Raw genomic sequence first — 13,950 nt, 5'->3', positions numbered from 1 at the left:
GTTTTTAGCTAGCAGCACATTAAACTAGAACTTTGAACTCCCTGACTAGAGTCAGGATGATCAAACAGACCAGTGCCAGTCCCCACATGGCTCCTGAGGGCTTCTTGCCTGTGCTTCCAGAGCAGTAGCTTGGTGAAATGTGAAGTTTTTCTGGCTGGTTGCCACCCCTTTGCTGCAGAAAAGGTGTTGTTTTTTCAGTTTGGGATTTCTCTCAGAGTGTCAGAGGGTCATTTGGGGCCAGGCATCATGTTATGGGCAGAGTGTGAGAAATCTGGGAAGGCTCCCTGCTGAGCTGCTGGAGTTCTGAATGTGCAAATGTGAATTATCATCCTTGCACAATAGTCAGCTCTGCTCAAAGATGCTTATCTGGGATTTCAGCCCTGCTCAATGTGCCCCTGCTGCCAGCCCTGCACATGAATGTGCTGCAAGGATGGGAAAGAACCATCCTTCCCATACAAACTGTGCTGTTCCAGTAAAAACCCCTCAAAGCAAGGTTTTCTCCTGTTCTTCTGTCAGTTGTCCATCCCTCCTGCTTCTCCCCAGTTCCACCCCCACTTTATTTATTTATTTGCCATGAGACTGGGGGGTCAGAGAACCTGTAGCTGCCCCTGGATCCTTGGAAGTGTCCAAAGCCAGGCTGCACAGGGCTTGGAGCACCCTGGGATAGTGGAAGATGTTGGGGTTGGAATAGGATGAGTTTTGAGCAGCCTTCCCACCCAAACCACTCCAGGATTATTTGAGCTCAGGACTGCAGTGTTTTATGGCAGCTCCTAAGTTTCCTGGTGTAGCCTGAGCAATTCCCAGCTGCCAGGAAGCAGGAGGAACTGCAGCACACTATTAATTTGTAATAAATTGCCATTGGAGTAGAGCATTTGTGAAAGCCCAGGCTCATGTTTCTCCTCAATAATTCATCACGTTGGTATTGTGTTCTATTAATTGAATGGGAAAAGCAGATCCAGGCAAAGCTTTTAGGGTCTCTATTTATTAAATTTGAAAGAGATTGATATGTGTTTATTACAGTGGTTAGGAAGGGCTGAGCTCTCTAACAACACATGGCATTAAATGGTTGTAAAAGAAGCCCAGGGCAGGGATCAGAGAAGGTTCTTGGAGTCTCACAGCTGAAAACTGCTCACATTGAAGGGATTTGAAAGATTTGCTGCTGCTCTTGAGACAGTCAATATTGATCATCCCTTTGTAACCAAGGCAGAGGTCATGCTGCTGCTGGGTGTCCCTTTTAACATGGTTTGTTAATTAGCTGGGCCTATTTTTAATCAGGGAATGCTCTGTTGGATTTCTTGGTGCTCTGTAATTCTTGGGTCACTCATAGAAGTGAGAGCTGGTGTCAGCTTGGACCTTTTGGTATGTGTGTTAATGCAGGGTTTATTTCTGAGGATGTTCCACTCTTTTCTCTCTCTCCCTTCTCTGGAGAATTCCCTTAGAAGAGCAGCTGGGATTTACCTCGAGCCTGGCAAACTGAAGGTGCAGTTACAAGCTCAGCCAAATTTCCTCCATCAGCTGCATTTCTCCCACCTGCTTTCATGTCCGCTTGGCCTTGACATGCAGGATGTTGAGCTCCCTGTCCTGTCCCTGTCCCTGTGCCATGTCCCACTGCCTGAGGCACAGGCTGATCCAGGGCTCCTGGTGCTTGCTGTGCCTCCAGGATGGAGGAATAGCCACTGAAGCTCTCACACAAAGCCCCAGTGCCACCTCTGCACTGCCATGGACCAGCTCTGGTCTCTGTCTGGCCAGGTAGTGCTGGCTGTGAGGGGGCAGAGCAAAGCCTTTTGGGTTTGAGGCTTTAAGGAGAGGTTTTAGCCACTCATGGCTGCCTTCTGCCCTCCCCAAAGTGCAGGCTGCATGGGAAACTGGAAATCTCATGGACTTATTTCTGCCTGCAGTGTGGATGGCCAAGGAGTGCTTCCAGGGGGTTTCCCTGCTGTGGGAAGTGACTGAGCTCTGTTCTCAGCCCTGGGGACTGTGGGGACAGAGGTGCTGCTGGGACAGGTTCAGTCCCTGTGGTCTGCTGTGTCCCAGCCCTTCCTGCTCGTGGCTGCTGGGATCCCCTGGTCCTTTCCTGCTCCACAAGGAGTGGCTTCCCTGCTTTTAAAATCCATGTTAATGGTGCCTGAGGGGCTGGCCAGTCTGCACAGCAGAGGGGGAAATGTGGATCCAGCACTGGCAGCATGTCAGGGGGCATAAATAACTCTGAAAAGTGGCATTTTACAGCCCTGGATTGTAAAACTTGAGGAACTGATTAATGGAAGGAAGGCAGTAATGAAGGAGAGTATGATGCTTACAAAAGGTGGTTTTTGAGGCCTGGAGAATCCTCAGCCAGAGGAAGATCTGGTGCATCTGGCTACTATCAGTGAGATCCAAGGGAAAAGAAACAAGGAAGGAGCCAGTGTGACTGCTGCAGCCATCAGAGTGAGGAGCTCCAGCTGGTGGAGGATCTCCTCAGGGAGAAACAGCAACCAGGGATTGCATCCCAGCCCCTTGGAAAACTCAGCCTGGGAGTAAGGAGCCTGTTTGTGTGGCAAGGAGCTGCCCTGGAATGGGATCTGGAATCACAAACAAGGAGCAGCTCAGCTCCCCTACGTCCTGGATACAGGAACAGCTGGAGGGAGAGGTTGGTGGCAAACATGAAGGATGGGCTGGATCAGCCACAGTTGGATGCAGGCACACAACCAGGCCTGTGCTCACGAGCACATTCCTTCCCTTGCCAAGGTATTAAAAACCTTTTAAACTTCAGAAACCTGTGGGTTTTTTTTCCTGTAAGAGTCCCTCAGCAGGACAAACTGAACATCTCTGTGCTCACACTGCAACTCACAAGGATTAGGAGCAAGTTGTGTCATTCACACACATCCTCAGAGCTAAAACATCTGTAACATCTGTCTTCAGGGAGCAGCCCGCTGGGAAGGGGCTCTGGGAGGTGCCCCTGCACACAGGGGGATTGCTGGAGGTGCCAGCCAGTTTAAGGGACCTCTGTGCCAGGCAGGAAAAGGTGCATTCCTGTAGCTCCCAGCCTCACCCACCCCTTCTGCCTTGGCTTCTGAGCCCTGAACAAAGGGGCCCCTGTGCACTGAGAACAGACAGAGCATCCACTGAGGGAGGGATGTGTCCAGGAGCTCAGGGGAGGGCCTGAGGATGGAAATAGTCACATCTCTTTTTTTAAATTATTTGTTTTTTTTAATGCTTCAACTAAAAGGCCTTTGGATTTGGGGAGGTGGAAAATCCAGCTCAAGAGCCACCACCAAAATTTGGAAGCTCTAAGAGAATTCCTGGTTTCAAGGAGGAAGACCTTGGAGATCCCAGCTTTGGAGGAGCTGGATCAGGAATCCACTGTGCCAAAGGAAAGATACTCCAGGGGCTGAATAAGAGGCTTGGAGCAGGAGGAGCATCTTCAGCTCCCTAGAGTCACTTCCAAAGGCTGGCTGGAGGGAAAAGCGTGGAGCTGGGAAGCTGGAGCAGACAGGGCAGGATATTGAATAACAAATCCAGGGCTAGGGGTCAGGCTGTGGCTCTGCCCTGTGTGGGAGCACCACACTGTTCCTAATTGGAGCTGGCAGCAGCAGGAATTGCTGTGGGGCTGCAGCTCTCCCATCCCAGCAGCATCCCTGGGAGGATCTCAGGAGCTGTTTCCAGGGTTTCTGCAGCCATGTCAAAGGTTGGTGAGCTCCTGGCAGCTGAGTGTCAGCTGGGAATTTCTTGAGAGGAATCAAGAAAATCATATCCAGCACTTCTCCAAATGAAGGATGTGAGTGTTGAACCTTATAGCCAGGACCAGAACCATGTGTGAGGGGTTATCCCACGTGCAGGCTGGGTTCCACATTCCCTGCTCCCACTGCTCTGCCTCTCGGCGATGCCTCTGCATCTGCCAGTGCTCAAATGCCACCTGGAAGCCACTCTGTGCCACTCAGAGCCACTGCTGGGCAGCACATGGTGGCTGGGATGGGCTGCTGAGAGCCAGGCTGGCTGTCCTGGTGACCTGGGTCCTGCTGGCTCCATGGGGCATTCCAAGGTGTTGGGTATCCCGTAAGGTAACCCCTGATTGCTTTGTGTGGAGGCTCTTTCCCCCCTCTGTAGGATCTGCATTGCAGATGGCTTTTGCTACGCAAAAGGAAAGCTTCCCTTGCCCAGGGATAATTCCAGAAGCCAAAGCTTGCGTTCCCTTCCTCTCCCAACCCTGTGGTTATTTCTGGGGCTGGCTGTGTGCATCCTCAGCACTCTCTGCCCCACCTGGCTGCTGGAAATGCAGTGGATTTGCAACAGGCCTCTGCTGACACCTGAGTACTCCTCAGCGGGGGTGGCCAGGCCCGACTGAATATTCCAGGCATTTGGTTTTTAAAAAGGAAAGCCTTGCCCAAGGCTCAGCAGATGGAAGCAGAGCTCGTGTGCACGTTTGACTAAACTCGGTGAGTATCTGGCACCGGTTTGAGCACTTCCTACGTTCCCCTCGGATCTGCTGATCCCTGGATTCATGCAGCACTGCTGCAGTAGAGACCTTCCTGCTGCTCCTGCCTGTTCCTAACCCTGGGGAAACCATCATCCACAGGGACACAGCTCCTTTGATGGCTGAAGGTAGGACAGATGCCTCTTTGTGTACAGCTGGCGTGCAGGGAACAGGGGCTGCTGTGAATGGGAAATCAAGATTGATTCACGAGCGAGAATAAAACCCAAATTGCTCTCATTATGTCTTCTGCTTTTTTTTTGCCTTTGCATCTTGCTCTGCTCTGGCAGATCCATATGGATGTGCTGTACATATTGCTGGTAGGGATAAGGACTTTAGGAAGATGAGTGTTAATTCTGCCCCTGAAAGGAGTGGAGATTTAAATGGCTCTTTAAAATTTATATGGATACTTGAAAAAAATATAATCTCTGTGCTGTTCTTGGGAGCTCAGAATTCTGCTCATCTCTGTGGTGCAGGAGGATGATTGTAGCACCAGGATTGTGCTTGTCAAGTTTGGGGTCCATGTGCTAGTCTGTGCCCCCTTCTGCCAGGGACAGGAGCAGCCAAGGCTTTTTTGGAATTAATTTGGATTTTTTTTCCCTTGAAGTAGTGATTAGAGGTTTGTATTGGAAACCACTGGGCCTGTCCATATAAATGTGTGAGGGCTTTACTGGGGCTCTTTAGCCCAGAGAGGAGGAGGCTCAGGGGGGATCTTCTGGCTCTGCACAACTCCCTGGCAGGAGGGGGCAGCCAGGTAAGGTTTGGGCTCTGCTCCCAGGGAACAGGAACAAGATGAGAGGAAATGGCCTCAAGCTGTGCCAGGTAAGGTTCAGGTTGGACAGCAGGAGGAATTTCCTCATGGAAAGGATGACCAGGCATTGGAGGGGGCTGCCTAGGTGGGTGTTGTAGTCCCCATCCCTGGAGGTGTCCAAGGAAGGCCTGGGTGTGGCACTCAGTGCTCTGGGCTGGTGACAAGGTGGGCACTGGGCACAGATTGGTCTTGATCTCAGAGGTCTTTCCAGACTCAATGAATCTGGGATTCTGGTGAGTCTGTGTAAGTCTGTGCTCACAGGGAATGGGGAATCAGGAGGGTGAGGGATGGAGCTGAGCTGCTTTGGGGTTGCTCTGTGGTCACAAGGACCTGGGGTCTCTCTCCATCCCTCACCTGACAGGAGGGTTGGGTGTGTCCAGAGCACAGAGACCCCTCTGTGTGGAGCTGATCCTGTGTGTGGAGGTGCAAACAGCAGGAGAACTAAGCAGGTGTGAATCCAGCCCAGCTGGAGGCTGTTTCAGGGAAGAGCAGGACACAGATACAGCCCCAGGGTAGGGGCATTGAGGTGGGTGCTCCTTTCCTCCAGTACCAGTGTCCTCGGAGAAGAAAAGTCCCTCTTTGGCTGCCAGAAGCCCCAAAATGCTCCTGTGTGTGTGGGGAACTTTCTCTCCAGCTGTGCAGCCCCCAGGATCCAGCAGATCCTGGCTGCAGACCTCTTCCCCATGGCAGTGTGAGCAGGAAGGCTTGGATGAGCAGGGGTTGTTTTTTGTTCCCGCTGGAAGCCGGAGCAATTGCTGGGAGAGAGGAGCTGTGGAGCAGCTGGGAGTGGAACCACAGATCACACTGTTCTGGAGCTCTCTTAAATCACTGTTTCTGCTATAATACAGACATAAAATAATTCAGGATGGAAAAATCCTTTAGAATCATTGAATGCAACCATTAATGCACTCGATCTAATAACAATATACTCAACAGCAATCTACTATAGCATATATGTAATAGCATACAGTAGCAATGCAGCCATAGCAATATACTCAATGTAATACTCTATCTAATAACATTGGATCTGATGGGGGGGCACTTGTGGCTCAGCTGAGCAGTTTTTTCACGTACATTTCTCTTTGGATTTCCATAAACACTTGTTTGTGCTGAATTGATCAAAGTGGCAGCTGGGTGAAGGGTGACACGGGGGGAGAGGCTGCTCTGCTCCGGGTGCTCCATGGCTGAGAGGGAGCTGTGCTTCCCAAAAGCAGCCTGGCAGATGACATACTGCATTGACCTACTTTTGGGAGAGGCACTGAAGTGTTGGGAGAGCTGTGGCCGTAGGCAGCTCCGGGATGAGCACAGCAAGGAATCGCTCAAACACGCTGCTGGAAAACTGCTGTGAAGGCTCCAGGCCCTGGGGGCCAGGGAATGGGAGACTGGCATGGGAATCTCTGCCCCTTTGAGAATTCCTTCTTTAGGAATCTCTCCTCCTTTATGAATTCCTGCATTGGAGTATATGCCTGAGAAATCTGTCTGTGTCCAGTCAGTGTTGTGGAGTGGAACAAGTCTGAAATGCATCCTGAGTTCGAGGGAATTCTGGTTCAAAGCTGGGATCAAATCCCCAAAGAATCACTGTTGCTTCAGCATTCTTTGCATCACTGTGTAGCCAGATCTCTGGGAAATCAAAGCTAATTCCAGAGTGTAGAGACTTCCATGTGTCCTGAAGTGAAGCCACCTGTGGTGGCTTTTTTGGCCCACCTGATAAAGACAAACCTGATGCCCAAAAGAAAGCAAATTTTTCTGGGAAAGGAGGATAAAACCCACTGCAGGGACTACCTGTTTTCCCAGGAAGATGAAAATAGGGAGCAGTGTTTTATTGAAGTTTTGGAACTGTTTTTAGCATGCTCTTCTATGGGGGTGACGACTAAAGAGAAAACAGAGGCAGGTTCTGTTAAATAATATTTCTCTTCTCCTGTCTGCTGCCTCCTGTTTCTCCATTGCAGGATTCCCTTTCTGGGCCGTGCTGTTTTCCTCCACATCTGGTGCTGGGAATACTTTTGGGAGCCGGGCTCGCCTGCGGTTTGGGGAGTGCGTGGGAGGAGGCTGGGCTGAGCTGGGCTGAGCTGAGCTGAGCTGGGCTGGGCTGGGCTGGGCTGGTGGCTCCACGTGGGTGTAGGGGGTGTTCGTGTCTCGTTTCCTGCCTGTTGTGTTGTCTCAGATGTGGGTGTTAATCCAGCGTGAGGGATTGTCAATGCTTGGATCAGCTGAGAAGGTGGGGAATGTGTCCTTCCTCCTGAGCAGGAGCACCTGGACAGGGATCAGGAGACCCCGCCGCAGCTTGGGTGAAGGAAAGTGGAGCCCAGAGCCCTGCAGAGCTGTCAGCTCGTTTCTCCTGAGGAATCCAGTCAATCCGGAGTTATTAACAATGGGATAATTACTCACCTAGGAGCAGCTCCTCCCTGCCCAGCTCTGTCACAGCCTGGGGGCTGCTGACTGCACTAGGTGACCTGGCACCCCTGTGACACTCCAACAGGTTGATGTTTTTCTCCAAGTTTCCTTGGACAGGAGAGGCTGTGTGTGATGTGGGTTTCCTGGGAAATCAGTGCTGATGGTGGGTGGGTGAACAGCAGGTGGGATGTTTCCAGTGGGCATCCACACATTGGGAAAAAACAATTTTCCCAATTCTCTGGTGTTTTGGCTGAGTACAGCTCGCATTATCTCACTCCCATTCTGTCTGTTCCAGGCTGTGTCCCCTCTGGGCTAATCCATGTGTCCCTCAATGTCTTTCTCCTTCGTGATAGTCTTGTCCAAGCTCTTATAGTCCAAACTGCTCCTGTAAATCACTGGGCAGTTTATTCCTCCTTAGAATACGATGAACTTCTGCTAACAAGGCAATAGGAATTTATATTAATGTAGTTAATAATTATAGAGATCCCAGCAGAGATGATATGACAGCTTCTAATAAAAACACCCCTGATGAGGAACTGGGCAATGGCTTATTTGGATCTCATGTCTGTGTTTGGAATTGATGATCTGGGAAGCCTTCTCCAACCTGAGCAATTCTGTTTGTCACCTCTCAGCTCCTTCCTGGAGCTCTTGTACTCTGGACTGAAAAGGTCCCATTTCTCCCTGGGCTCTTTGCCCTGCAGGGGACTGGTCAGGCACAAATAATGGCTGGAAAAAGGATCAAAACCCAATTTTACAGGATCCCCCTCTATGGTGTTGTTTTATTTTGGGTGATGTTTCCTATCCAGAAGCCAGTTGGAACAAAAGCACTTTATAGAATGCATCTCCACTCTCCTTCAGTGACAAGTGGGACATGGTTTGGCTCTGTTTCCAAGGGATTTTCTGGCAATGTTGGAGTTAGGGGGAGAAGCAGGGAAGGGGATTCAAATGTGCCTTCAGGAGCATTTTTCTGTTACTCTGCATAGCTTTTAAGGGATTGTGGAGGCCTGGAACTCCAAAGTGCTCTGCTATGGCCAAGCAGTAGGAGGGCACAGGGGCTGCTCAGCCCTCCCTGTGACACACAAGACGTCTTTGAGCGGCACAGTCATCATTTCCAAGAGATGGCTCAGAACTGTGGAACACCTGCAGATTTCTTCCTGCAGGTGTAGTTTAGTGCCTCTCTTCTTATGTATTTCCTGTCCCCAATTTCCCCTAAACCAGGACCTAGAGGTTAAGTCTGAGATCAGAGGCTTTGTAAATAACTTTATAAATAATTGTCATTGGTGATTTTGTAGCTCTGTTGTTGAGGCTGGAGCAGGGGCTGTCTGTAGTCCCTGCCCAGGCTCACAGCTCTCCTGTCCATCATGTCTTTTCCAGAGGCAAGTGAGTGGTTCTGATCCAAACCACGTCCCAGAGCTCAGTGACAGCTTTGGAGAGACTTGGCATTAATTGTGATCAGTTTCTGGTGTGGCTAGTAGAGGGCAGAAATGGCAAGTGAGGCAAATACTAATGCCTGCATGTTGATGGAAGTGCTGTTGGTGTTGAAAGTGTTTCCTTTAATCCTTGTGGGTCTGGAAGCTGTGATAATGAAATTCAGCCATGCTTGGAGGTAAGAACATCATGAGAATTGCCTAGACGCAGGGTTGGAAGCTCTGAGCTGGGGAGGATTGAACTGGGTTTAACTCTTATCCTGATTTCTCCACGTGGGAGCTTTGAGCTGAAAGGCTGAAGCCTTCAGGATGGGATGGTGGCATCCAATCAGTCCCAGCCTGTGGAACTGCCTGGTTTCTGCCTGTGTTATTTGGGGTGTCACAGCCTCTAGTCCATTCGAGCTCCTGAGTCAGGGTTCTCTTTAATTTTATTTTGCTTGTGGGACAATCTTATCTAAAAGGTGCCACTCATCCTCTGTGAGCTCCCGGGTGTGGAGCACCTCAAGGAGTTTCTGCTTCAGGGCTCTCAAACCCTGACAGGAGAGTGGCCACTGGGTGTCCCCAAGGTTGTGTCAGCACTGATGTGCTCCTGGAAGCTGACTTGGGATGTTCTGCTGGTTCATCATTCCATGAGATCCTTCAAGAGGTCCTGCCTCAGTCTCTCCACAGAGCAAGGCGTTTAGGGACAGGGGGTAATGGTGAGCTTTGCAGGGCTGGGTTAATGGTTGGACTCGATGGTCTTGGAGCTTTTCCAGCCTTAATGATTCTAAAATCTCTGTCTAAAAAATCCAGCTTAGTTTCCAGATGTGTAGAGATTTGGAAGTAGGAGGAGTGAAGGAGCTGGAAGACATCACCAGCAGCAAGTGCTATTTTGGAGGCTGAGCCTCCAAAAACAGGGGCTCTAAGCCACTTTCTGGTGGCCATGGCCAGCATCTCAATTTCCACATCTCCAGCAGTGAGCCTTTGTTCCCAGATGGCACCAGCCTGCAGGAGTCAGAGCTGGTCTTGGTGACTGGCACACACTGAAAAGACAACTCAGATTAAAAATTAAAAATGAGATCCCGTGTGTTAAACTCAGCACAAATTCCAGGTGTTAAACTCGACCCAAGTTCCAGGTGTTGACTAAAGTCAGCACAAATTCCAGGTGTCAGTAGTGGCCTCCTGGTCCATCTCTGGGGCAGAGGCAGCGATGCTCACCAGGCCTCTGAGATGAAGGGAAGCCAGCTGGATTTGTGCTTCCAGAGGGCTTGGATGCCATGAACTGAATTCCTTTCCCGAATTGCTTTCCTGAAGGAGGCTGCAGGGCCTGTGCCATAGGAAGAGGATCAAAAGGAATGTGTGATGAGCCCAGTTTGTGAGCAGTGATGCTCAGGAAATGAGGGACTGCTGAAGAGCATTAGGCAGGGTTGTGTAAGCAACCTTAATTCTGCCACTGCCTCCCTGGGAGCCTGGGCTGCTGCTTGCTCTGTCTCCTGTGGCATTTTGGGTTGGGAAATGATAGTTTTCAGTAAGTGCTCCTGCTCCTTTGGCCCATCTCTGGGGGAAGAGCTGTGGGGAAAGCAGAGAGCAGAAAGCTGCTCTTTTATGGGAGCATCAGATTGTAAGTGTACTCCTGGGCCTCTTTGGGGAAGGAAAAGGTGGGTGAGTGGGATTTGGGCTGGCTTTGTCCCACAGGGATCACACCACATGGGTGCTTAAGCACAAGACCCTGAGTGCCCCTGGAAATACTGGATAGTGGCTTCCTCTATGCAGGATACTCCTGAATTCCTGCAACTTCTAAATATTTGACTGTGTGTGTTTTTTTCCAGCAGCATTCCCAGTAAGGCAGCTGCATTTATATCACTTGTTCTCCCTTAAGCAAACCAGAACTTTGTCCTACTCGTTTTTGGGTCTGTTTTATTCTGTGCCATTCAGGCAGGTTGCAAGCCTTATTCCCACACTGAATAATGCAGGTCCATGAGCTCACACAATCCATCCTGGTGGAATCATTCAGAGCTGGAGGCTCTGTGGCTTGCAGCAGTGTGTACAGTGTGTTGGCAGATGACTTAAATGCTCCTGAAGGGCTGTTTTTCTAGGTCACTCCTATATGAAGCCGATAAAAGTGTCTCTGTGTGACCCATGTGCCACTGCTGTACCCACAGCCCTTCACTCAAGGTGCCTTTCCACGGCGATCCTGCCTTCTGGAAGCAGTTTTTAGAATCTATTTCAGGAGCTTTATCCCAGAACTGCTGTTCCTGAGGGTTCCTGGGAGAGCCCAGGTGACTCTGGCACACCTGAGAGCTCTGAAGCTCAACAAGGTATGGGAAGAGATCTCATCGACCCCCGTGGAATGCCTGTGGAATTATTTAGGTTGGGAAAACCCTCTGAGATCATTGAGACCAACCATTCCCCCAGCACTGCCAAGGCCACCACTGACCCATGTCCCCAAGTGCCACATCCACATGGCTTTTAAATGGTGGCTTCCAGTGACAATGTCCTGAGCAAACGTCCTCAGGTTGTGCCAGGGGAGGTTTAGGTTGGATATTGGGAATATTTCTTCATGGAAAGGGCGGTCAGGCACTGGCACAGCTGCCCAGGGCAGTGGTGGAGTCCTCGTCCCTGGAGGGATTTAAAGGCCATGTGAATGTGGCAGCTGGGCACATGGTTTAGTGGTGGCCTTGGCAGTGCTGGGGGAATGGGTGGACTTGATAACCTTAGAGGCTTTTCCAACCTGAATGATTCCATGATTCTGTAATGGTTTAGCAGTAAAGCTGCCTGGAAGGTCTCTCAGAGCCTGATTTTTGCCTTTAGGATTTTTGGATGTTTATGGTTGTGACTGGCAGTGGGGGACTGGCAGTGGGGGTGACTGGCAGTGGGGGTGATGGATAGAACTGGAAGTGCAGGAGAAGCTGGTCATGGACACTCAGAGGACAAAAGGCAGTCCCTAGTGCCACCCCCAGCCCTGGGCCAAAGCTTGGGTTTGAGCAGAGTAGGGCAGAGGAGACTCCAAGTGTTGTGACCACATCAGCTCTTAGTGAGGAAAAAGGAAAGAGAAATCAGGGGTGGGTGTAAGCAAGGAGAGGCTGCTTTGTGCTGTGAGGGGCAGGGAGAAGGGGATGTGAAGCAGAGCAGGGGTCAGCTGGGACTTGACTTTGATGTCCAGGGGGGACAGCAGAGGGAATGTGAGAGTCTGAGCTCAGCCTGTGCTGTGGATTGAGGCTGTTCAGTGCTGCTGCTGGTGGCCCACAGCCATCCCTGGCTCTGCTCCTGGCATGGGGGGAGCAAACCCCTCCAGCTGTCACCACGTGGCTCCCTCTGCACCTGGGGACAGTGCTCTCCACATGGGGAGTGCCACTCCACACCGAAGGTCGTAGATTTTTTGGCTCCCAGGGTTTTTTGGCTCTTTTGGCCAGGAATTTGCAAGCTTAATGCAGGCTATTGTGCCGGCAGACTTGCAGGCAGGCTCTCCATGGCAACTCTCCCTATACACAAAGCGCCATATGGCTTTTTTTGGAGGGGGAGGGAATGAATCCAGCAGGAAAGTCAACCTTTGTTTGTGGTGCTGTTTGTCTTTGCTCTCTGTGACGCATGGGCAGGTACAAACACGGAATGCTGGCTCCTGGGTATGGCTTGTGCTGACCATGCCACCACGAGGGTGCAGGTGACCTCTCAGATGGCCTCTCCTGGATTTTTACACTGGAATTTGCTGTGAAAATAAACCCATCGTACACAGAGACCCTCTCTCTGAGCTGGGCTCTCTGCACACAGATGGAGCAACAAGGATCCCGTTCATCCCCACCATGTTCATTCTCCACAGTGCTGGGAAGGCTCCAGAGCCCCTGGTTTGGGTAGGAGCTGGGCAGGAGGCAGGTGATGGATGGCAGGAGCTGCCTGTGCCTGTGCTCTGCCCACGCTTCATACCCCTGATTCCAAAGGAAAGCCTTCACTTGCCTGCAAATCCTCTCTTTTCAAGCTCCTCTGGAAGGAATGAGGAGAATAAATATCTGTGTCTGTAGAAGAGTAGGAAGTGTTTGTGTGTCTGCTTGGAGGGGGAGGAAAAGAAATGATATGGGAATAAGGAGAAGGGAGAAGCCTGTGCCTTTGGGATGTGGTTCCAGGGGCTGCTGTGGGGTGCCAGCAGGATCACTGGAGATGGCCTGGAGCTGACCACTGCCTGTGTGTGCTGGCTGGCAGGAGAGGTGGCTGCCTGTCCCCTCTGGGTGCTGTGACACAAGTTGCCTTCCCAGGAGCACTGTTTGGTTTTGGTTTTGCCCCCAGATGTGGCGCCCAGTGAGAGAAGCAGTCACTGTCCCTATGCCCTCCCTGCTGTCAGCCAGGAGGCTCAAATCCCAGAATTGCACCAGGGATAATTAATGGGAAAACTCCTAATTGTTGGCTCAGACTCACAGGTGGAGCTGTGCAGGAGGGGACAGAAGAACAATTGAGGAACAATCTTCAGATTATAGAATCATGAAGGTTGGAAAAGATCTCCAAGGTCATCAAGTCCAAGATCCTCCCATTCTACCCCAATAGTGAGAGAGGAGGTGGCCTTGCCCTGAGAGGGGTCCAGGCAGCATTTCCAGGTGTATCCCAGAGCTCTGCTCTGCCTTAGCAGCTGGAAGAGAGCTCGGAGCAGCACCACTGCTGGTGCCATAGTGGGATATTAAAGTCCTAAGCTGTGAGCAAGAGCACTTTCCCCCTGCTGCAGCCCTCACCCTGTGGAGCACAGCCTGGGTCTGGTGCTGGAAAAACAATTTGAGTAATTCCTGGGGTGGATTCACAGCCTGACCACTGGGAGTCCCAGGCCCAGGTGAGGGGAGGGATCATTTCTTGGTGCCACGTGTTCAACTTCTCCCACCTCAGGCAACCTCTCCGGTTGGTGGCTTCAGCAT

The 13,950-nt window shown here is 51.0% G+C and overlaps 1 protein-coding gene across 3 annotated transcripts in view; it reads left to right on the top strand.

Annotated features, from left to right (window-relative positions):
• Positions 1 to 13,950, top strand: part of RAB11FIP3 (RAB11 family interacting protein 3) — a 74,507-nt gene that overhangs the window by 20,304 nt on the left and 40,253 nt on the right. The window lies entirely within an intron of this gene.

Source organism: Catharus ustulatus, chromosome 16 (assembly GCF_009819885.2).
Source record: "Catharus ustulatus isolate bCatUst1 chromosome 16, bCatUst1.pri.v2, whole genome shotgun sequence".
In the NCBI taxonomy this organism is placed as follows: domain Eukaryota; kingdom Metazoa; phylum Chordata; class Aves; order Passeriformes; family Turdidae; genus Catharus; species Catharus ustulatus.
Note: the sequence above shows the minus strand (reverse complement) of the source record. Positions and strands in the feature narration are given on the sequence as shown.